Source organism: Polypterus senegalus, chromosome 3 (assembly GCF_016835505.1).
Source record: "Polypterus senegalus isolate Bchr_013 chromosome 3, ASM1683550v1, whole genome shotgun sequence".
In the NCBI taxonomy this organism is placed as follows: domain Eukaryota; kingdom Metazoa; phylum Chordata; class Cladistia; order Polypteriformes; family Polypteridae; genus Polypterus; species Polypterus senegalus.
Genome location: NC_053156.1, coordinates 27,655,109 through 27,680,004, shown reverse-complemented (window position 1 = coordinate 27,680,004; position 24,896 = coordinate 27,655,109). Strand labels below are relative to the sequence as shown.

At 41.8% G+C, this 24,896-nt stretch overlaps 1 protein-coding gene across 1 annotated transcript in view; it reads left to right on the top strand.

Moving 5' to 3' along the window:
• LOC120524952 (twist-related protein-like) overlaps positions 1–14,062 on the top strand; it is a 45,597-nt gene extending 31,535 nt beyond the window's left edge. The window contains exon 2 of the mRNA XM_039746857.1: positions 13,047–14,062. The gene's annotated coding sequence lies outside the window, so the exon portion shown is untranslated. The remainder of the gene's footprint in view (positions 1–13,046) is intronic.
• The last annotated feature ends 10,834 nt before the right edge of the window (positions 14,063–24,896 follow it).

The following is a 24,896-nucleotide window of genomic DNA, read 5'->3' as shown; positions in this document are numbered from 1 at the left end:
AAGATATAAAAATCAGACCAGAGGTGAGATGCGTGAAAAAGAAACAAAAAACTGAAAAAGAAGAATGTCAGAGAGTAGATAAAGTAAAAAGAAGATTACAGAAAGGAAACTAAAGAAAATAAAACGCTTTGATGGTGACAAGCCATCTGAGCTCTTCCGGAAACACCATAGGCCGGTGTTAAGAGTGCATTTTTATTTTCTCGTATACAAAGTATAAGGAAAGTATTGGAATCGTCCAAAAATTTGTTGTCGAAATTTTGATGAATCTCGATGTTTTAGGCCTCACTGTGTCTGAAAAATACCATTTTTGGAATTATGTGTGTGTGTGTCTGTAAACACGATAACTTGAGTACACTTTCTTTTAGGTCAACCAAGTATTAGGTACATGACGTAGATTTCTATGAACTTTTGGGCTATTTCCACTAATCGGAAGTGGTACTTTACCTTTTATTCATGGAGTCCGATTTATTCAACTTTACTTTTATAATAATTGTTCAATATATTATTAATTTCATTTGATTGGTTGTTGATGGTTCTTTAATGTATGTAATATAAAAATATAATTATTGTCTTTTAGTTTACTCCTCAAATATCCATTCCCATATCTGAGCATACGAGAAAGTCTTGAGAAGACACTCCTGATTTTTATTAATAGTTACAAAGCTCACAAATCAAATCAACAATTCACTTTTTAGTTTGCAATTTATTCAGTCAATCAATTAGTGCAAACTTGTTTTTCTTTGGTTGTTTGCAAATAGCCAATAATGGATAGAAAGGTAGATGCATTAGGTGCTATATAATAGATAGATAGCTGGCGCCCTGCCCGGGATTTGTTTCCTGCCTTGCGCCCTGTGTTGGCTGGGATTGGCTCCAGCAGACCCCCGTGACCCTGTAGTTAGGATATAGCGGGTTGGATAATGGATAAATTGATTGATTTGTAAAATATATAGTTGCTCAGTGGTTAGCACTGCTGCCTCAAAGATTCAGAACCTTAGGTTCAAGTCCTGCACCAGGTTGCTGTCTGTCCATGTGGAGTCTAAACCTCCCATGTCAGTGTGAATTTTTCTCCTCACATTCCAGTGTTGTGTGTGTTCAGATACTCGGTCAGTCCACTCTTAATAGACCACATCTGCGTGTCCTGCTTTGGGCCTGATGCTCCCAAAGCTGCACCCCGCTGTGACCATGAACTGGAGTACAGGGGTATGAGAACATTATCTATATATATATATATATATAATTCACTAAGGGCACGCAAGACAGGGCCCCGCCCGCCAACTCTAAGACCATGGGATATGCTCGACAGAGCCCCGCCCACCAACTCTAACCCTCCTATCGCGTCATGTGATACACACGACAGAGCCACGCATGCCAACTGTAACCGTCCTCCCGAGTCCAGCGTCGCTCTCGAGGCACGCAACAACACACCAAACACAACCTCAGTCGCTTTCGTCTGTGCACCTCTGAGCCACTTTGACTTTACACCGCACACAAGACAGAGAGCCACGATCGCCAACTCACAGAGCCCCGCCCACCAACTCTAAGACCATGGGATACACACACATTTAGTGTATAAATGGATATAAATAATTGCATGTAAACGATTTGCCAAAATCTGTTGTATGTAAACGATACTGTTTAAAACGTTATTGTTTTTTCATCAGAAAACCCGGTTTCCACGTCTACCTGTATTAGTTTAAATGGCACTTTTACCACTCACAATAGGGCGGATGTGCTGACTTATCGTGTCGACTGGGCAACACAGTGAATGCGGCGTCTATCTATATGTTTTCCGTAGCCTGCTACAGGAAGGTACTTTCTCGACCATTGACATTGGTTTCGCTCCTTACTATTTTTCTTATACTGCGACGGTGGTTTCCTAAGCCTTTCTTATACTGAATTCCTTTCTCACCATTTTCCGTTCCTATTCTTACATCGCCGGGCTTCGGCTAGTGTGATATAAAATGTATACTGCTTAATTACTTTGCACAATGTTTAAATAGGCTAAGCATCTTTGATAGGAAATATATACATTTAAATAGAATTACTTAGTTAGTTATAGTGATCTTCGTAAAAGACCATAAAATAAAAATTGAGAGATTACTGCTTTGCAAAAGACTTTGAAAAATTATACAGAATGCTTAATATTTAGTTTTAAAAAAGTGCTATTAATAGGTGTTTTTCTAACTGCATATTCATTATTTAATATTAATATAGATATTTTTTTTATTAATAATCATTTTAAAAGACTATATACAAAATATATAATATGAAAAGGTATAAATCTCTTAGTAATGCAACACTTTATTTTCAGCACTACTTATACATCAATGTATAAAATGCTACAAGCCCTTACATTGCTGATTGACTTATAAGAAATTCTTAGCTGTTAGCAAATCATCTGAAGACAAGTGGTTTTCATTAATGGATCAATCTCACTGCACTTAGTCTAGAAATAAAAGCACAAATAAATAAATTCTAAAAGTTTATTTAACTATGAACAAAATTCAGACATTTTACATTTAACAGCCAAAAAGGAGCCAGTCTATTTACAGTCAATTTACAGAGCAGTACAGATGACAACAAGACGGTCACATTTTGGCTTGACTTCCAGCTGTATCCTTTATTTTTATATATTGACTAGGGGGCAAGCCCTCCTGGTGCCTTTGGTGCCTTGACCTTCAGCTAACTAAATCACCTAAATACAAACATTGGTGTTATAAATAGATGATTTTTTTAATAGTTTGTTGCTGTGAAAGAAAGTTTACTTGATCAAAAATAAAAACCACTATTTTCTTGTTATTAAAAACCATGACTTTCTTGATATTTTAGTTTATGATTTAAAAAAGGAATAAGAATCTGAAAATTTAACATCACATTAAATTTTGATACATTCTGAAAAGAATGATACCAAACATACAGTATATATGTAGGTTTTAAAATAAGCCAGATTTAAAGTGTGACAAAAAACGTCACATAAAAATGTCATGTAAAATTGTTGCACTTTTAGGCTTATGATTTTATATATAGAGAGTAGATTTTATTCATGCTTTGTATAAAAAAATTATTGGCAGAAGAATAATTATCAACAGTAATGGGAGCAGCAGAAAGAAATGAATGAAATGAATTGCTTAACATTATAATAGCATTATCTTCTAGCAAAGAACAATATTCTTCCAAGAAACTTTTAAAATATTAGATAGAATGAATGAATGAACAAACAAACTTTATTTGTCCCCAGGGTGAAATTTGACTCTTTACAGAAGCTCTTTAAATAAAAAAATAAATAAATAATAGATAATTAAATATAAACTGCTGACTCGGCAGTCCCAGTCGCAATGTTTAATTATGCGGGAGTATTGCTGTTGGTATAAAGGAGCCCCCCAGTCACGTTTTTTGACCCACTTCTGCTGAATGATTTGTTGGCTGAAAGTCCTCAGTGTTGTTGTGTCACAAAGATGATGTCCAGCATTGTTCATCATGGCACTCAAGTTTTGCTTTCATTCTCTCCTTCGCTATGACCTCCTGGGGTTCCAGAGTGTGTCCTATAACTGAGTCTGCCATTTTAATTAGTTTGTAGATTCAGCGGCCCTCACTTGCACTGATTCCCACCATTCAGACTTTACTTCTATTTGTTTCTTATGTTTTATGATGTGTATTTAATTTATATCATTTTATTGTCTGGTAGCGTAATCAAACCTTTTGATTTCCTTTAATTTTCCATTGTCATCTGTCATTTTAGCCTGGTTACATTTCCAGTGTCTCTGAGGAGATGAGAACTGCTGCTGCCATGTCTCTCTGTCTAGCCTTGTTCTTTATTAGGTCTCATGTCTGAGTAGCTCCTAGGACTTTAAACTTACCATTTTAGTTCATAAGGACATTATTACTATTCCATACATTTCTATGTTCTACCATAATAAGTGGGTTGTCGATACCATGACAACAATAAAATATATATATATGAAGGGGCCATTCTAAAAAAAATGATTGGTTCGTAAATGTATAAAATGGTTTGGATCTGTATATCGATTCAGATATACATACACATTGGTTGAGATATATTGGTTTAGATACATACAGTATATTGGTTTAAATAAATCAGTTTAGATATACACATTGGGTGGGACTATCATTTTAAAATACCCATCCATTCTCAAATCAGCTTATTCCAGTGCAGTGCCGCCGTGTCCAAAGCCAAGGCCGGGCTCATTATTTGCAGTGCATCCACACCTGCTCAAACTGGGCAAATTTAGAGTCACCCACTAACCTACAGTTACTCAAGGAGAACACCAAAGAACCCGATAAAAAACACAATGAGAACATTCGTCTGCAGGCCAGGAATACATGAGCCAGAATTCTAAATAAGGGCTCTAGATGTGCTAACCTCGGCCCCACAATGTGATTTCTTTTGAAAAGATTTTTAAAATTAAAATGTGTTCTTTTTTGAAACTCCTGAGGAAACTGTCCTTTTAAAAAGATCCCATATAAAAGAAATTGTTTTATGCTTGCTTTATCAAGTTATTAGGCGGTAGCTTTTAAAAGAGATGTGTTAAAACAGAAAAACTGACTGCTGTTTTGGAGCTGCTGCTCTTTTTGGCAGGATGAGGAACTCCCTTTGAAAAACAGTAAATATTGCAAAGTGTGTTTCACAGGTGCTATATAATATTGTGTTTTCAGGTTCTCTGTGAAAGTGTTCACTTCAAAAATGGATCCACCTTTCGCCATAAGCACATTTCATTATTTGAAAAGTGACCTTTGACTAGTTAGTCACCGCCAGGGTCCAGTCACACACACGATCATACGTGGCTCATTTGGAAATGGCAATTAACTTTTGGAGCTGAGAAGAAAACCGTGACACAGGAAAATGTGCAGACTCCACAATCAACATGTGCAGGAGCAGATTTCAAGGCTTGAGCACTGACTCTGTGCCCTGCCCACTGAGTAGCCCATACAACTCACATGATTAGCGCTAGTGACGATACTCTCTATAAAAGGATTACTAAGTGCTCTGTGCTGCTTCAGTAGGAAGTTACAATACAAAATAAATTTGATCGATTAACTACAGCTACATCTGCATTACAGTGTTTTCATTTAAAAATATAGACTGTTTTTGCCTTTCATCCATGCTACCCCAGTATTTGTAACCCCCAAAATTGGAGCCTTAGGAGAACACTATCTGAAGCTGTATACTTCTGGAAACAACAGCTAAGCAATGTAATATGAATGATGATGTGAACCACACTCTGATTGGTCTGTGTTTATTAGGTAGCCCTTTCCTGATTGGATCATGCTCATTGCAACACCTCATTCCCTGATTGGCCACTCTTCCTGTAAGAAAAGAACATTCCAACATAGCAGACACAGTGGAGTTGCTTTTCCATGGCTTCTGTTCTTTTGATTACCTCTACATGGTGTTATGTACACTGAATGCTGCATACATGCACAAAGGGCAAAGAATTTGCCACTTGCCATAGTTTTGCGATGAATTCCATGGCCACAGGTGTTGGCAAGGATTTTTTTACTGATGCATGCATTCACATTGTAGGTGAACATGTCTATGTCTATGTGCTTTCTTCTTTAGTGTGAGTGGAGATACTTGCAAGATAGATATATAGATAGATGTGAAAGGCGATAGATAGATAGATAGGTAGGTAGGAAGGGCACAATATAATAGATACACATGAAAGGCACTATATAATAGATAGGTAAGTTGATAGATGTGAAACAACAACAACATTTATTTATATAGCACATTTTCATACAAACAGTAGCTCAAAGTGCTTTACATATTAAAGAATAGAAAAATGAAAGACATAATTATAAAAAAATAAATCAACATTAACATCGAATAAGAGTAAGGTTCAATGGCCAGGGGACAGAAAAACAAAAACTCCAGACGGCTGGAGAAAAAATAAAATCTGTAGGGATTCCAGACCATGAGACCGCCCAGTCCCCTCTGGGCATTCTACCTAACATAAATGAAACAGTCCTCTTTGGATTTAGGGTTCTCACGGAAGGGCCTGATGATGATGATGGTCACGTAGACTTCTTCCTTTTAATCCGTCCATCATTGTTGGAGCATCATGAAGCTTTGAGTAGGTGGAGGTGGCAGGCCACCACCACAAAGAAACCGGAAAAAGAAACAGAAAAGAGAGTAGGGGTCAGTACCGATTTTAGAGCCACCATGAATAGTTGTTATGATGAATTGAACATACAGAGTATCAGGATTAAGTTAAATTACGATTAAAATGAAGTTATAAAAAGGCCATGTTAAAGTAATGTGTTTTCAGCAGTGTTTTAATTGTGCTCTACTGTATCAGCCTGGCGAATTCCTATTGGCAGGCTATTCCAGATTTTAGGTGCATAGCAGCAGAAGGCCGCCTCACCACTTCTTTTAAGTTTTGTTCTTGGAATTCTAAGGAGACACTCATTTGAGGATCTGAGGTTACGATTTGGAATATAAGGTGTCAGACATTCCGATATATAAGATGGGGCGAGATTATTTAAGGCTTTATAAACCATAAGCAGAATTTTAAAGTCAATTCTGAATGACACAGGTAACCAGTGTAGTGACATCAAAACTGGAGTAATGTGTTCTGATTTTCTTTTCCTAGTTAGGATTCTAGCAGCTGCATTCTGCACTAGTTGCAAACGATTGATATCTTTTTTGGGTAGACCTGAGAGGAGTGCGTTACAGTAATCTAGTCGACTGAAAACAAACGCGTGAATTAATTTCTCAGCATCTTTCAGTGATAAAAGAGGTCTAACTTTACTTATGTGAAAGGCACTATATAATAGATAGGTAGGTAGGAAGGGCACAATATAATAGATACACATGAAAGGCACTATATGATAGATAGATAGGTAAGTTGATAGATGTAAAAGGCACTATATAATCGATAGATAGATGTGAAAGGCAATATATAATAGATGTGCAAGGCACAATGTAATAGATAGATAGACAGATAGATAGAACTTTATTTTTTCCTCATGGGAAATGTGGCTTTTTACAGAAGCTCTTTAAATAAATAAGTACATAAATAGGTAGATAAGTAAGTAAATAAATACACACACAAACTTTGGTCTGAACACACACCAGAATGATTATATCATGTCATTTCATCTGTAGTTCCTTTGTTCTTCAAGACTAGTCTAACCTTTCATTAATGTGGACCCCCAAGTACCTGTAGGAGTGGACCACCTCTACATCCACTCCTTGAATTTAATTTAAAAGCAAGATTTTTAAATAATAGTGTGGACGTAGCCTACTTAGGACCCAAACATTGCTGCTGATTAGTCCAGTAAAGTCTTGTGTGGCTATAGCAGTGCATCTCACGTTCAAGCCAGGGGGCCCACTGTGGCTGTTTGTTTTCATCCTAATCAACTTCCATTTTTAATTAAACTCCTACCTTAATGAAGTAAGCTATTATTTCCCAGTTTGTGTTTTTGTGTCAATGCTGAAATTATAGAACTCCTACATTTTTATTGAAGTGCAGCAAATGTTCGTTTATGTTACATGGGGGTAATTTAGTGGTTTTTATGACTTTCTGCCTTCTGCATTTCCAAGTAATCTGCTTATTTAAGCGTTTTGATGTTTTTGGATTTTTTTTTGCACTAATGAGAAAACCCTGCAGGGTCTAACACTAAAGTATCCACAGCCTGATGAATGAACGTTTAAATGTATTTATTATGTGTGTACTCTGTTGTGTAAATTTGCACTCAAATTAATATGGTCTACTGCTGTGTTGTGTCTACTGCAATTTTTTTGTGTTGAGTGATGTGACAAAGTGACTTGAGACTTGACATTCAGTGTCATTTGCCTCCATATCCATTCCACTCATTGTTTATTGTCGTTAATTGGACTCAAATACAAATAAGGGAGTGAAAATCCATAGAAAATAGCAGATTCATAGGAGAATGTCAAAAAGCGTTATGCAGACTGCTCTGCGTTTCTGAATGCTAATTATATGATGAGATCAATTAGAACCGTTTGTGAAACTGGTTAGAACAAAAACCACATGGAGTTGAGAACCAGTGGGTTGTAATAAATCCCACTTCTAACAGCACATAATACACAAATACTGCTTATGCTTATACTGAGTGGTGTGAATATGTTGTCACACGTGAGTGCCAGGGGATTGTTGAGATACTAGAAGTCACAAAGCACATAAATCCCAATAACTTCCAAAAACTACTTCCAGAAGTGCCAATTAAAGAGGGATATCACAGTCAAACCCCAGCTAGTAAGAAGAGTAGGCACCAAATCTGTATAACATGAAAAAGTTCATTTTCACAAAATTCTCTTCAATAACAATGAAGCACAGTGGAGCACACAAAGCAACGGAATTTCCCAAAAACACAATCCGATGCAAACAAGTCCCAAAACAGTAAGCCAAAAAAGTAGTCAAAAACAGAGCAGTACGGCACAACTTCCAGCACATTTCAAAATGAACCACCAGGAACTGTGGTAGACCCTCCGGAATCAGAGGGCAGTGATTGGCTAGTGAACTCACCGTTTTGGGAAATCACCAACCAAATATATGGAATATCATACAGAAAGCTAACATACATAAAAAAAATCAAAAACAAAGAATAGTTCACATATACAAAATCCAACGTCTGTCTGTCTGTCCGCTTTTCACAAGACAACTGCTTAACGGGTTTAGATTGGGTTTTTTTTCTATAATTTGCTTGAATATTCCAGTTGATTTTGTGACTTTTCTCATTGCACTATGTATCATAGTTCGCTTGCAATACCAATTTATTTGCACAATCCGAGGGACTCACAGTGGGCCCTGGGGATGTTTGGCGGGGCCCTCCTCACTGAAGCTTTAGCCTCAGGGTGTTCCTTAACCCAGCTTAGCTAGTGAACGAGAGAACTGCTTAACAGATTTAGATCAGGTTTTTTTCTAGAATTTGCTTGAACATTCCGGTTGATTTTTCGACTCTCATCGAGCTAAGAATCAATGTATTCTCGCTAATCGGGGACAGTGGCTGCATGCCCAGGGGAGAGTAAAGCGTGACCTCAGGAGTGGGGAGCCGGGCTGGGCTCTCCTTACCGTCCTTTTTCACTAATACCCCGACTGAGCCGCAGGGCATGACTAGCAATTAATAAAAGTAACATTAACATTATCAACACAAATCAAAGAATCAGAAATCAACACAAGAAATACGTATAAGCCATGAATTCAGAACTCTTCAGAGGTAAGCACTACCGCCTGAAACCAAGAGGAGGCGCTGTCCTTTCTGTCCCACCTGCAGCTCAGTGAGGTCATGTGACCCCATCCTTGGCACCTCAAGGAGGCTCCGCCCCTTCCAGTCATCTCATTGCTAGACAACAAACCTCCGGCGTGACTCTCTAGATTTGTGCAGCCAAGTTAGGCTTCCTTTTGTTGTGCTGTGTGCACCTTGTTTGACGCTTTAAGAAATAAAACAGGGTTGGACCGATTGGCTCCCCAGATATTTTTGTGGACCCCTCTCCTCCTTCAGACCAATCAGTGTACCTCTTTAAAGTGAATATCATTGGGATCTACTGTATATATTTATTGTTTAATTTATTTAAAGAGCTTCTGTGAAAAGCCAGATTCCCCCCTGTGGACAGTTAAGTAAAGTTCTGTCAATGCAGGTCAACACCAGGGGTAAGCTGCCCCAAGAAGCTTTGTAAAGAGGTGTGTGTGTTTGTTTGAACATCAGTAGACTAGAAACAGTACAAATGGTCAGCTTGATATTGAAAACTAAAAAGCTTGTCCAGTTTCACCCTGTCTGGCAAGAGGATGGACAGTCAGTAGACGGGCAGAATAGAAACCTCATGTAGGGACGTCAGGGGAGATCAGAGACTGAGGGTACTGAGGAGCAGGGTCATGCAGGAACTTGTGGGCCAAGACATGAATTTTTGAAACAGACCTTTGCTGCAATGGGAAACCAGTAGAAAGAACATGTCAAATAAATAGATGGACACACAACGAAGGTTTGGGAAACCAACCATATAGTTTCACCTGACTGCAAAAGGTTGCGTGCAATGTGTACAGGTTAGAATCCACAACAGAACTGATTAAGTATGGAGAATGGCAGGTGTTTAAGGCATTTTCAGGGAAGTGATGTCATCGGGGTAGAACAAAAAGTGACATCCTCTGGGCCGGGACAGGAAGTGACATCATTAGACCATAATCAGATCCAGGCAGAATTTCTCGTGTTGCGGAGAGAAAAGAGAGAGGTTTAGTACAACCCTCCATCCCAGGCCTGCCATGGAATTGGTGTTTTCTTTTTAAATTTCAAAACTCAACTTGATGTTATTTTGAAGGAATTAAGTGGGTTGGACTTTGTTGGGCTGAATGGCCTGTTCTCATCTAGTTTGTTCTGAAGTTGTAATGAATTATTTATATATACACAGGGTGAGTCAAAATTATGTTCACATTTGAATGGAGGAAACAATTTATTCACAAAACATACTTCATATGTGCTAGATGATTTACAGGAATGTCTCAACCTGTTCACCGCCATGTTCAACACACAGAAACCAATGAGCGACAGTACTATTTAACGCCCAGACACACATTTTGCGGGAAACAGATAATACTACAGTCTGTATTCTGTCCTTCAGGTCATTGATATCACGAACCTTCCTGATATACACTATATGCTCCTTCACCAGACCCCATAACCAGAAATCACCGGGTATCAAATCAGGAGAGTGTGGAGGCCTTGGCAATGGTCCATTGACCTGGAAAGGTGTGGTTGAGATCAAATTAATCAATTAGTATTTAATATAATTTTGACCTACCCTATATATATATAATATAATGTGTGTGTGTGTGTATATATATATATACAATTATATGTAATGTGAATTAGATGGTATATAGCGCCTGACCCGGCACAGATTCACACTGAGGCACGTGTAAAAAGACACTGGCTTTTATTTTTTTTTCAGCTAGATGGCACGTCTTCCACGTGAACCCCCCAGCCACAACACAGTCCCAAGTACAAAGTCCCAAACACAACACAAATCACAACCCTTCTTCTGGTACCACCACTCCTCCCAGTCAACCTCATCCTCTTCCTCCCAATTCTGGCCCTGAGTGGTAGTTGCCGGCTGTTTTTACAGTCCACCTGGAAGTGCTTCAGGTGCTTGATCACCCGCTTCCGATTGCACTTCCGGCTGGTGCTGTAGAGCTGTCCAGGCCGGGTCAAGGACCCATGCAGCACCCCCTGGCGGCCACCCCAGATCCCAACAGGGCTGTGGAGAACTCCATCTACCATGAAGCCCTGCGGGAAACTGAGGCACAATCCTCAGTCAGGGAAGCTGCCACCAAGTGTCCCAGGGTAGGTATTGAGTTGTCCATGGTTGCTCCCCCGGAACATATGCAGCAGGGGCGTCCCTGCAAGGCATGGAACCCATCTGCCCACCACTATATATGTATATATATATACAGGCAGTCCCCGGGTTACGTACGAGATAGGAACTGTAGGTTTCTACTTAAGTTGAATTTGTATGTAAGTCGGAACAGGTCCATTATTTTAATAAATGCTATTGTTGACCGACTGTAACCAAGTGCTCTGCCAATGAATGATGGAGTTTCACCTCTCTCTGACCTTTTTATTATTTCTACTTTATTTTTAATGGTGATGGTTTTTCTCTTCTTTACTGTATCACCAGCACTTGCATCAGATTTGTGTTTCAGAGACATTGTTGAAAGGTGAAGACAAAAGGTTAAGATGAGCTCTTCTGCACAGCACTGTCCACGCTATCACAGCAGGAAGGCACCCGTCGTCAACACGTGGTGTACTGAATGAGAGACAACTTCCTGCTATGTGTGTAACAGTACAAGCAGGCTTGCTATTGAGAATGACTGGGGACTGCGAGGGGGGGTTCATTACTCACCCACCACACAGTTACCTCCACTACAATATGCTGCCTGTAGCGTCCGCCCACCGAGAATGAACACGGTGCGGCCAAAGGCGGGTAGTGAATCGCCCAACCCCAATTCAACAGGCAGCCTTCCGAGGCACAATACAATGCTACCCCCGCAACCCTGTTCAGCCACAACCGGGTCAGTGCTTGCAGCATTACCAGCCATGTGTGCTGGGCGGGCAGTAAAATGCCCGCCTCCGCTCCATCCAGCCTACGTCCAGTCAGGAGCAGTAGCTGCAGCAGCGTAGTGGGCGGTCAACGAAACATCGTCCTGTACACGAGCGATAGCTGTGGCCCTGGTGAAAATGGACCATGGGTCACCGATTGCCGCCAGGAGCTGCCCGAGGGACACTACACTGCGCGAGAAGTGAAATCGCCCCCCTCCAGCCACCGCTTGCAGCATCCCCAGGCCGAAGATGACGGTGCAGCAGTTACTGAGGTGCATGCGTCGCAGCTGCGTCCTCGTTTGTGAGTCGTAGGCCGGATGTCCGTAACTTGGGGACTACCTGTATATATGTGTATGTACAGTGATACCTTGAATCCGAACTTAATCCGTTCTAGAATCCCATTTGAGTTCCTTTTAAAAAATAGAAACTGGATGAATCCGTTCCTGGCTCTCTCAAACTTGAATTTTCAAAGTGATTTTAACAGTAAATACACTGGAGTTTAAGGTAAAATATTAACAAATAATAATAATATTTGAATACAAATGTAAATTAATAAAATAAAAAATATAAAAACCTGTATTTACCTTATAAAGGAATGATGATGGTGCACGTGGAAGCTGGAGGAGGTGGTGGTGGAGGAGGAGAGAGATTATTGCTTGAAAGGCTTTTCTCTTACTCTTATTTTCCTCACTACACTTATTCAGACCCATGACGAATACAGTAAGTTGTTGTTATATAAAAAACATTGCACAAAACAGGCACAAAAGCATATTAGCAGTGAAAAAAGCAGAGAAAATCACACGAGATGCTTTCACAACAGCTTCTGACTGAACGACAAAGTGTATGGGTATGTGTATATGTATGTGTTTATATATACATATATATATATATATATATATATATATACAGTATATATGTATGTGTTTATATATATATTTTAATTAACCTATTTATATTTTACTTTACTATAGGACTTAATGAACTGAAAACCAAAAGATGCCTGGATGGTCTCCTGAGAAGGCAGCAGTTGACCCCAACAAAGAAACCAGAAGAGAAACACGCCAAAAACAACAGCAAACTAAAGCACCCAAGACGTCACTTGCTGCCTATCAAAGGACACAACCAGACAAACACAAAGGAGATTTTCAAAGTCAGGAAGAATAAAGAAAATCTGTCTAAATTTTGTGACCAGTGGGCCCAAGTAGATTCAGCTGAGCTGCCCACCCCCCGTGGTGCCCAGGTGACAGGAGCCTGACGTGAAACGTTTTTTCCCCGACTGGCCCGCACTCCACCTCAAAGGACAAAAGCTTTCCAATCCCGAAGTGCAGTCTTAGCTGAATGGGAACTGCCTTTTATTATATCATTGATTTGTTTTCCACACAGTTTTCTCCATTTTTTTTTTGTTTTATATTTTGTATTGCTTAAAGCTTGATTGTTGCGTAAATGAACTCCTGGGAGTGACGGTCCGCCGGGCGGCCTTGATGTTTTATGGCTCTTAGCCAGTTGCCTCCACTTCTCTCTTTCGCTGCCTTTGTCTCTGTCTATTGCTCACTCCTTCTGCTTCACTCTCTTCCCTGAGACTGGACGTTTCATGGAAACCGCCTTATGGTATCAAGCTGTTTGAGAATCTTCATTTTCTAGAAAGATTTGCACAAAACAAGTTTGAAGAAAGAAAAGAAAAAAAAAGAAAAGCCCCCTGCTGAAGCAGCAATCAGGGTAAATGGTTTGTAACCACGCTAATTCTGCTTGGGGCTCCTCCAGAATTCACATTCCCCTTCCTAGAGAGTTGAAGGAGTGATGGAGAGAAATATTATGGCAAATAATGACTGCTCTTTGTGTGGGCGGGAGTCGGTCGAGTGAGCGTTCATACCACTAGACGAGTTGTGTCTCCTTTTAGTATTTCCCAGCATGCTGCACAAGTTAACCAAACCAAGGGCTTTAAGAGGCAATTGCATAAATAAATAAATAAAAAGTTAAAACAAAAAAAGTCAAGCTCTTATTCAGATGTCCATAACTTCACCACCATTCAACATTTTTGTAATTTCCACAAATCTTCCAAGGAGTTTTTATTTGTGACGGGGCTTGGCAAAAAAACCCTGACTCCAGCCAAAGAAATGTTCAAAACAGGCATTTTGGCAGATGAATGTATTGTTGTAAGAGAGGAAATTGTATTATTGCTTACCATAAAATAAGTAAGTGCCCCCAACACCCTGTTTTTTTCCAAGAACTCGCGGGAAGCTAAGAATGTTTAGCTTCATTTGATATAGCAGCCTTCACAATGGGCACTTTACCCAAAAGTCATCATCACCATCAGTGGTCGCCTAAAAACAAGAATGGCAACCATCAATGTAACTGTGTGGCCTCACTCATTTTTCACAGAGTGACTGAGCTGTGCACCCTCGGTGCGGGTAGGCAAACCCACCTCAAGACATTTATTGCAACAGTGTGAGGGTAAAAAGCAGGAACCAGTCCTGGACACGCTGCTCACACTTATTTAAATAGGACCAGACAAAAGTGGACATCTGTAAGAGGAGAACCGAAGCACCCTGAGAAAAAACTCCATCCAGACACTGGGAGAGTGTGGACAACACCCGTGGGCATTAGAAGGGGCGAGATGTGGAAAAAGTCAGAGCGGTAAAGCAGCAGCCATAACTCAGTGGGACAACTGCTGCACTCAAAACGACAGGCGAGTCTTCAGATCTCCTAACTTGATTGATTGATAGATAGATAGGAAAGACACTATATGATAGATAGATATATAAGACACTATATAATAGATATTTAAGGCACTATATAACTGATAGATAAATAGACCTTTATTTGCCCCCAGGGAGAAATTAGTTTTTTTGCAGAAGCCCTTTAAATAACTAAATACATAAATAGTGTAACAAAGGCGCTATATAGGTGCCAGACCCGACACAGATGGACACAGAGGCACGTATAAAAAACACAAGGACTTTATTTTTTTTCTTCGGCTGTGGGACACGTCTTCCCCGTGCCACACAGCCCAAACACAGTCCCCAAAACACAAGCACAAAACAGTTCTCTTCCTTCCTTTACCACCTCTCCTCCTCAAGCTTCGTGTCCTTCTTCCTCCCAACTCAGGCTCCCCGAGTGGTGGTGGCTGGGCCCTGTTATAACCCACCCGGACGTGTTCCAGGTGATTAACCACCTGGTCCTAATTGCACTTCCGGGTGGGGCTGAAGACTCGTCCAGCCAGGCTGTGGGAAGCAGACAGCCACCCCGGGCCCCAACCAAGCTATGGAGGACTCCATCTCCCATGGAGCCCTGCGGGCATTTGGGGAATCACCGTCAGCCAAGGAGGCTGCCACCAAGCGTCCCGGGGTAGGTACTGGACTGCCCAGGGCGGCTCCCCCGGAACATAAGCAGCAGGGGCGTCCCTGCCGGGCATGGGACCCGGCTGTCCTTCACAATGGGTAAATAAATACACACACACACACACTGTGGTCTGAACTCACACCAGAATAACTAAAAAAGAACGAAATTTTCTAACTTGGCAATCCCAGTGAGGCGCTATACAGATGAACTGCTGTTGGTATAAAGGAGCCCCCATTGAATTTCTTCATGCATTTTTGCTGAATAATTTGTTGTCTGAAAGTCCTCAGTGTTAGTGTGGCACAGATATGATGTGCAGCATTGTTCATAATTTTGTTTTCACTGTCTCCTTCACTGTGACCTCCAGGGGGTCCAGAATGTTCCCCATAATAGAGCCTGCCTTTATAATTAGCCTGTTGATTCAGTACAGTACAACACAGCACACCTCACTGTCCATCAAAGAGTTGTAGAAGATGTGATGGATGTCACTTCCCACATTAAAGGAACGCAGTGTCCTAAGTATGAAATGGTCTCCTCTACCCTTTCTTCTATAGTTCCTCTGTGTTACAAGACCACTCCAAGCAGTAAGTGATGTGTAACTTCAAGTACTTGTAGGAGTGGACCACCTCCACATCCTCTCCTTGATTAGTGACCACACATAGAGGCTCTCTGGTGCTGTGAAAGTCAATAAGCAGTTCATTGGTTTTGCTGATGTTGAATTGCAGACAGTTCTCCCCCTGACTCCTCTCCTCTGTCTCTTCCCCCTTATCCATACACCCCATACCTGCAGAATCAACAGAAAACTTCTGCAAGTGACATGACCTGCTATTATATTTACAATGGGAAGTGTACAGAGTGAAGAGAAGAGCAGACAGGCCTGTTCATTGCGGTGCTTCAGTGTTGCTCACACAGTCCTAGAGTCTCACAAACTGCAGTCTGCCTGACAGACAGTCCATCATCCAGGACCGCACCTGCTCATCCACCTGCCTATCTCGGAGTTTACCCCTTAACAGGGATGGCTGGATGGTATTGAAAGCACTGGAGAAATCAAAACACATCATCCTCACAGTGCTGCCAGCTTTGTCCAGACTTGTGGAGCAGACAGATAATTGCGTCCTCCACTTCAGTCTTTGTCTGATAGGCAAACTGCAGTGGGTCCAGGTGGTAGTCCACGACCAGCCTCACGAAGGGTTTCATGATGTGAGACATAAGTGCCACTGGTCTGTAGCCATTAGGTGAAGAACACGAGTAATGCAGGATGTTACCAACAGCAGTGGCACTTTCTGGAGCCTTAGTGACAGACTGAACAGATGACAGGGGACACCACACAGTTGGTCAGCACAGGCCTTAAGGACTCAAGGACTGACTCTATCTGGTCCCACAGCTTTTCCTCAGTTGTCTCCTTACTTGGTCATCAGTTATGAGTGGTGCACACTGATGGTCAGAGGTGGCCTTGTCATTGGCCATTCCATTTGATGTGGTATAAGTTGTTGATGGTGTAAGGAGACTGGTCATTTCATGGAGGTGGCAGTGGGAAGGAAAACTGATCATTGGTCAGTGGAGTTGCTAGCTTTTTGTCTTGCTGTACGTAAAAAAATTGTGCTTTGATCGGAATGAAGACATATTTGGCCATCACCACTACTTATAACATCACAAAAGACTTAACTCCAAAAACTAAAAAAAATCAATTGTGAAACAAATGGCAGTAACTAGGCTTTTCCATTGTATGTGAGTCATTTATTCAGGACCTTTGCTATGACCCATGAAATGTGTCTCAGGCTCATCCCATTCTACTGATCGTCAGTGAGATGTCTGGAGTCCATTTGTGGTTTATTCATTGGACCTGATTAAGAAAGGCACACCCCGGCCTATAGAGGGTCCTGCACTTGAGCAAAAACCAAGCCATGAGCTCAGAAACGGGATTGTGGTTGGAGGCCCAGATCTGGCTGAAGGCAACAGAAACTGCCTGCCTCGTTTTAGTATCCCAAAATGCACAGCAGCCTCCATAATTCTTAAATGGAATATGTTTGGAACAACCGTGACTCTTCGTAGAGGTGGCTACCCGGAACGACTGAGAAATCAGAGGAGAAAGGTGACCAGCATTCCAAAGGTCACTCTGGCAGAGCGCCACAGAGCCTGCGTGAAGACGAGAGAAACATCTGGAACAACAACCACCACTATAACACCATAACGTTGGGCTTTACGGCAGAGTGGCCAGATGACACAATGAAAACCCCGCATGGAGTTCGCAAAACGTCACCTAAAGGATTCTGGGACTGTAAAAAACATCATTTTCCAGTCTAATGAAACCAAGAGCGATCTGTTTGGCCGTAACTCTAAGAGACACGGCTGTAGGAATCCAGACGCCGCCATTCCAACACTTGCCCACACCTGTCCCCACCCTGAGGTGCACTACGCGCCAGCCACTTCGTGTCTCTGCCTCTCGCGTTGTGATGAGGGGGGCTTGAACGTACACTAAGGAGATGCAGTCACTCTTCCAAAACCCCCTCTTAGACGGTGATACAATGGGAAACAAATACAGGTTTTTTACCTCCTCTGTGCTCGATCACTGCTGGCTTGCTGCTGCTACTTGTGCCACGTTGCGTGATCTGCATGTCACCCAGCGCATCAAACATTTAAAAGCCTGTACAGCAGCTGTCCTTTTGTCTCGCTGCCTTGTCTTGTGGGATGTTAGTGTGTCTCCGAGAAAATCACGTCTCATCTCCTTCCAAGATTTTTTTTTTTATAATAGAGTGATATCTATTTATCTATATTTATATTTATAGGGTGGTCCAGATCTAATTATGCCATTTTCATTACGCTATAACTTATTAAGTTTATTACATAGAAAATCACCCGAAACATCCCGGACCATCGAGAAGTGTGCGAACTGACGACATGAAGAATCGTCTTCACGCTGAACTGGAATCATCCCCGCATAAATCAAAGTCATCCAGACAATCTGGACCTGCATAATTAGATCTGGACCACCCTGTATATATTGTGACAGATAGGGGGTGCTATCGCTCCCTTGAACCCCTGTCCAAGAGTCCAGACAGCAGATAAAAGTCCAAATATTGACTTTATTTAGTAACAACAGTGCACAAAGCACCTTCTCCTCCACTAAACTCATTAAATGAACGCAATACACAATCAATAAAGACTCCCAGACGCGTTGCCCTCCTACCACCCAGCTCAGCTCGCTGTCTGGGAGCTGTCACAGTCCTTTTATAGTCCCTGACCCAGAAGTGTTCCAGTCCCCAGTTCATGTGATCCTTTCTTCACCCCGCTAGTCACTTCTGCTGTCGCTTTGCATATGACACTTTGCTCCTCCCTGCAGCTCCCTCTAGCGGCCCCTGTGGTATCCAGCAGGACTGTGGATGAAAACTCCATTGTCCAGGATTCCCTGCTGCTCTTCGAGGCACCTCCACGCTGCAGGGAGGGCTCCATCTACACCGGGATGACACGCTGGCCATAGACCACTCTATATATATATATATATTAGCCATCCACCACAGTTTCACCCGCGTCTTAGTGAAACAGGACAGTGAGGAGGGCCCTGCCCGGCTCCTGACGTCACTGTTTCCCCTCTTCTCGGCCCGCAGCCTCTGTCTTGGATAAACGCGAATATATTGCTTCTGCAACCATACTATGATTCTTAGCGCAATGAGAGAAGTCACTAAATCAACAGGAATGTTCAAGCAAATTCTGGGAAAAAAAGATCTAAATCCATTAAGTAGTTCTCTCATTCGCTATCTAAGCGGAGTTAAGGCTACGCCCCAAGGCAGATGTGTGAGTCAGGAGGGCCCCACTCCCTCCCCGCAGCCTCAGATTCGTGCTAATAAATTGGTACCGCAAATGAACTATGATACATAGTGCAATGAGAAAAGTCACTAAATCAACTGGAATGTTCGAGCAAATTATAGAAAAAAACCCTTATCTAAATCCGTGAAGTAGTTTTCTCGTGAAAAGCGGACAGACATACAAACAAGTCTAAAAAACTAAGAAATTTTGTGCTTGGACCACGAAATTTTTAAAACCGTTTCTTAGTGAGCACCCATGGGCCGAGGGTAATTTCAAATTTCACGTCCCAAGTCCTTTATGGTTCAGGAGTGATGAGTGAGTCAGTGCAGTGATACTTGGCTTTTATATCTCTCTATTATAAAAAAAAATTCCTGGAAAGGAAAAGCAGGGCGACGATACGTGATCTTCTCGGAAGACACATAAAAGACCCGCGAGACGCAAACAATACCAAATACGAGCACAGCCAGCAAAACACTCAGTCGTGTAAAGGTACATAGCATACACAGATTCTGTGCTCTCAACATATATAAAGTGTATAAGGACAATACGTTCCAGATGAAATGTCAACGACTAAGCAAAGAAGAAAGAGCAGCGCAGACAAAAGAGACCCAAAAGCGTAGGAGAGAACAAAAGGCAGATAAGAGATTATGAAAGCAGTGGAATTCGAAAGGCTCAAACAAATAATGGTACGATACACATGCAGAGAAAGGTAAAGAATATGAAAGCAGTAAAATTCAAAAGTATTGTAGCATACCAGCCAGGCTGAAGTCTTTTTTGTTTGAAGTCAGTCGTTGTCAACCTGTGGGGCGGCCCCAATAAGGCGCGAAGTAACAAAAAGGGGGGCGCGAAGATGTGAAAAAAAGAAAACAAGAATCAAAACTATGAAAAAAAACATCTGTTGGAACCAAAACAAATTAATCAAACTTAAACTACATTCTGATACTAGAACAATAAATATAGAGTTAGATAAATGTCGATAAAAGTTAAGTAGGTATAATAAAATATGCATCTACATTTAAAAAAATGTTAGGGGGGGGCGCGATTAAAACTGTTATGAAAACTCGGGTCGCAAATACTTAAAGGTTGAGAAACGCTGTTTTAAGTGAATGTTAGGTCCGATTGAGGGAGGGCAGAGTACAGCACGGAAGACTGATAGCAGCGCAACGGCACCGCCTTAGCATGCGTTCAGCCACCCCTTGACATTGCGAGCAGCGTTATACGGCCTGAGAAAGAGATTCAACCACGCCCGGCGCTTGAAATAAAGGACAAGTATTGTGTTTACAACGTCACGCGAGACAAGGCAGTGAGCCATCATTTAAAACAAATCCACGGACATCTAACCTAGCAGTTGTTGGATTGCTGTTGGCGGACACGCTTCATGTGCTCCCAGCTCTTAAAACAACGACACGCGACAAGCAGAACACGCAGCTCGTCAGCAGCAAAAAGCCTGCAGATGATCAGACTGCTTCTCCTTAGCGTGTGTTCAGCCAACCTAACCCTCGCCCGGCCTTCACAACGTGAGCGACAGAGATGCGAAGTGGAAAAAGGACAGCTGCTGAACTGGCTTTGAAATGATCGGGCAGCGAGACAAGCAGAACAGGCAGCTCACCAGCAACAGAAAGACAGCAGATGATCCGTCGGCATCTCCTTAGCGTGCGTTCAGCCGCACCTCCTTCACAACGCGAGAAGCGTTATATGTCCTGCGAGAAAGAGATGTAACCACACCCAGGGCTGGAAATAAAGTATTGTTTTCACAAAAGTTTTAAAATAAAAGTGAAAATAATGCATATGTAACAATTCCCATGAAAGTAACAATCTGTTTAAATTGTATATCCGGTAAACAAAACCCGGGGTGGGCGAGCGAAGCGAGCAGCGGGCAGAGCCCCCTAGCATATATAGATATATATCCTATTTACCACGAGCACACAAAATATACAGTAATAAAGAAATACAAAGCCCTCCCTTACCCCTAAACAATAAATGAATACACACGGAACACAAAAAACAAACGGCAATTAAAATGGATGTGGTCTATGAGTCCAGAGTTATTAAAGTCCTCAATTAAATGAAATACTGGCTGAAATGAGATTTTGCTCCTTACTGAAAAAAGACAACACAAACTCACCGTGTGAGTCCTCGGCAATGGCTGAATGAAATCCGAACCCTGGGGTTTCTCCGCACTGAATGTTCCGGATAATGAATCAAGCAAAATGTAAAGTTGTGCACTGAACATGTGTGATGAATTGTAAAATGAATGTGAAAATTACTCTTTTCTCCTTTCGATCTCCTTTTTTGGTTCTTCCCTCCTCTCGTTTAAATAGTAAAGTATTCCGGATGTAATTGGTGGCAACAGGAAATTCCAGTCTCTGGGTCACCCTGCATCGTCCTCCCCGTTTGTTTTACATACGCACACACACAAACACACAACACTAAACGGGGCGATGTAAACAACACACGACAGCACAAAACACAAAAAGATATCTACTATTATGTAGTCCCGCTAAAGTATTTATAAAGAATTTCGAAAACAAATCACATCCTTTTTTTAAATAGTCACCTTCGTTTGCGATGCAATTTTCCCAGCGTCGTACTAACTTTAATACCATCAGCAAAAAATGTTTTTGCCTTCACCATTTCCAATGGAAATATAAAGTGCGGAAACTTTTTGAATGTCCCTCATATGTCTGCCTGGGTGTCAACACGATAACTCGAACACACTTTGACCTCGGTCAGTGAGATGTTGTACACCTGCTTTATACAGGGTGGCACAGAGAAAAGGGAAATTGTGGAACAGAATAAACTTGAATCTACACTCGTCATTCAACACATAACTAGAAGGAATTCTGCTGGATCAATACTGATAACTTGAAAACATTTGGTTTAAGTTCCCACACGGCCTCCACTTGTCAACTCCAAAGAAGTTTGATCTCCTTAGACTGCCAGAATATGACATGCGCTTCAGTCCAGGAAAGCAATGTAGACCTTTAACTGCTGCTCTGCCTTGATCATCGATACATAGGTAGACATGAAAGGCACTAGATAGATAGATAGATAGATAGATAGATAGATAGATAGATAGATAGATAGATAGATAGATAGATAGATAGATAGATAGATAGATAGATAGATAGATAGATAGATAGATAGATAGATAGATAGATAGATAGATAGATAGATAGATAGATAGATAGATAGATAGATAGATAGATAGATTCAGCAGTCCCAGTCAGGTGCTACACAGATGTATTGTCAATTGTATAAAGGCCCCTAATCCCCCACTCCCAACCCTAGACCCCTCTTCTGCTGACTGATTCATTGTGTGAAAATCCCCAGTGTTGTTGTTGTTTCACAGAGAGGATGTGCAGCGATGTTCATAATGGCACTCAGTTTTATTTTAATGTTTTCCTTCACTATGACCCCCAGGGGTCCAGAGTGCATTCTATTTCTGAACCCACCTTTTTAATTACGTTGTTGATTTTGTGGTCCTCTTTTGATCACCCCACTGGCCGTCTTAGAGTTGTAGAAGATGTCAAGGATGTCACTACCGCCATTAAAGGAACGCAGTGTCCTAAGGATGAAGAGCCCCCTCTGCCCTTTCTTGTATTGTTCCTCTATGTGTTCCAAGACCTTTCCAGCCTGTCATTAACATGGACCCCCATGTACATGTAGGAGAGGACCACCTCCAGATCCACTCCTTAAACAGTGACAGGACACAGAGGTCCCCCATCATTGCCTTAACCCACCCAAGTGTTGAGTTAATGTCAGCAGTCTCTCAGTTCTGAGGCTCTCGGATGCTCGGCCAGTTAGCATTGACTTTTTTTTTTATGTTCCAACCAATTTCTTAATCAGAAGCAAACTCCTGACTTTAATTAACTCCTTTCCTATGCAAAGCCTTTGTTTTTCTCATTTCTATTTATAGCCTGCCAAAACGGAAATACCTAGCAGTGTGCGTAATTCTCTTTGAATGTGCCGTCTTGGGACTTTGGGCAGGGGAGACTTCACAAGAGACTCTTGTTTTTTCGTTTTTCTTTGGCTTTTCAAAGCAAGCCTTGTGCAGACACCTGGCCGCCAACCTTCCCTAAGGCAGATTCTGTGTGATTAAAATGGATGGCTGAATAATTAGTATTTTAATGCTAACTGCTAGTTAATCTCGTAGCAGTACACTTTAAGGGGCGCCACGGTGAAGTTCGCTTCTGAGATTTTTAACATTAATCTGCTCCACTCGTTCAGTCCGGGAGGTGAGTCCTATCCCAGCAGCATTAGGTGCAATGCAGGAATGGGGTGCAGGATCCAGCTTTGGCTGGAACGCCAGTCTATTGCAAGGGTTAGCTTATGGTAGAGGAGGATGGTCCATACCGGGACAGTGGCACTGGCACACTCATCCTGTAAATCATTTTTGTTTAAAGGGCAAACATCCATACTTCTATTAACATTCAAAATTAATTTTTAAATAAATACTCTTCTTAAAATTATGGTTAGGGGAAAAAAAAAAATGGAATCATCAGCCAATTTTAAGAGATGGGAAGAAAACCAGAAGGCCTGGAGAGATGCCCACATGGGCAGGCGGAAGGAAAAGACATCTTGTTCGGTTTCAAAGCACATCAAATTTTAGTTTACTATTTGTGTGCATTAGGGAGAGGCGTATCAGTAACCCATAGTGGACCACCAGGGGGCGTACTGCTCCGCAAACCCCAACACTGACAGGCTGAGATACAAGCTCAACACAGACACACGTTTTATTCTTTAGTGAGTTTATGTTGTCCCCTACTTCACAGCACACAAGCACCAAATAATAAAACACACAGTCCTTTCTCTCTCTTTTTCGCCTCCGCTCCTCCTCACAAGCTTCGTCCTCCACCTCCCAACTCTGGCAAGTCCTCTTATAGTGGCCAACCAGGAGGTGCTTCTATTCTTCTGCCCACGTGGTCTGTAAACACTTCCGGCTTAGGCAGAAACCCCATGCCACATGGCTCCTCCATTTTTACAGCAACCCCCTAGGTGGCACCCACGGTACCCAACAGGACTGAGATGAGGAATTCCAAGTCCCATAGTGCCCTGCAATCCAGGGGAGTTACCGTCTAGCGTTCTTGGGGGTGAAGCAGTACCTTAAAGAGGCCACCTTCCCCCCATCCTTCCACTTCCTGGGTGTCCTAGCCGGATTGGGCTGCCGGCCGTCCCTTACGCTATGGACGCTTCCACCTTAATGAGTGAACGAACACAGTTGGCGTTTTGTGTTCTCCAACTGAGGATACGGCGAAGCCAAAAACTCACCAGCTCTATCAATTAGCGTCATCAGACTTTATGTGCTGTTGTCATCACAGATGACCTGTTAGGCCAGGTTTATACTTCATGCGATGCAACGTGTGCTCCTGCTAGACCAGCATTTTACTCTTTATACTTGCGCGCGTACTTTACGTAAATCTGGAGGAATCTACCAGGTGGCAGTGCGAGATGTTATCACGGTGAGAACAGGTTCGGCTTCGCTGTGTTGTGAATTACCAGGAACAACCATTAAATATCGATGACATCTTACTGCAACATCTCTGAAAAGGATGTGTAATGATTAAATCCATCAATCCAGGAATGTGTCCATTCCAGCTAGCACTGGGCACGAGGCAGAAACAATCCCTAGAAGGGGTATCAGCTCATCGCAAGGTGAATACAAGCACTCACATACACTG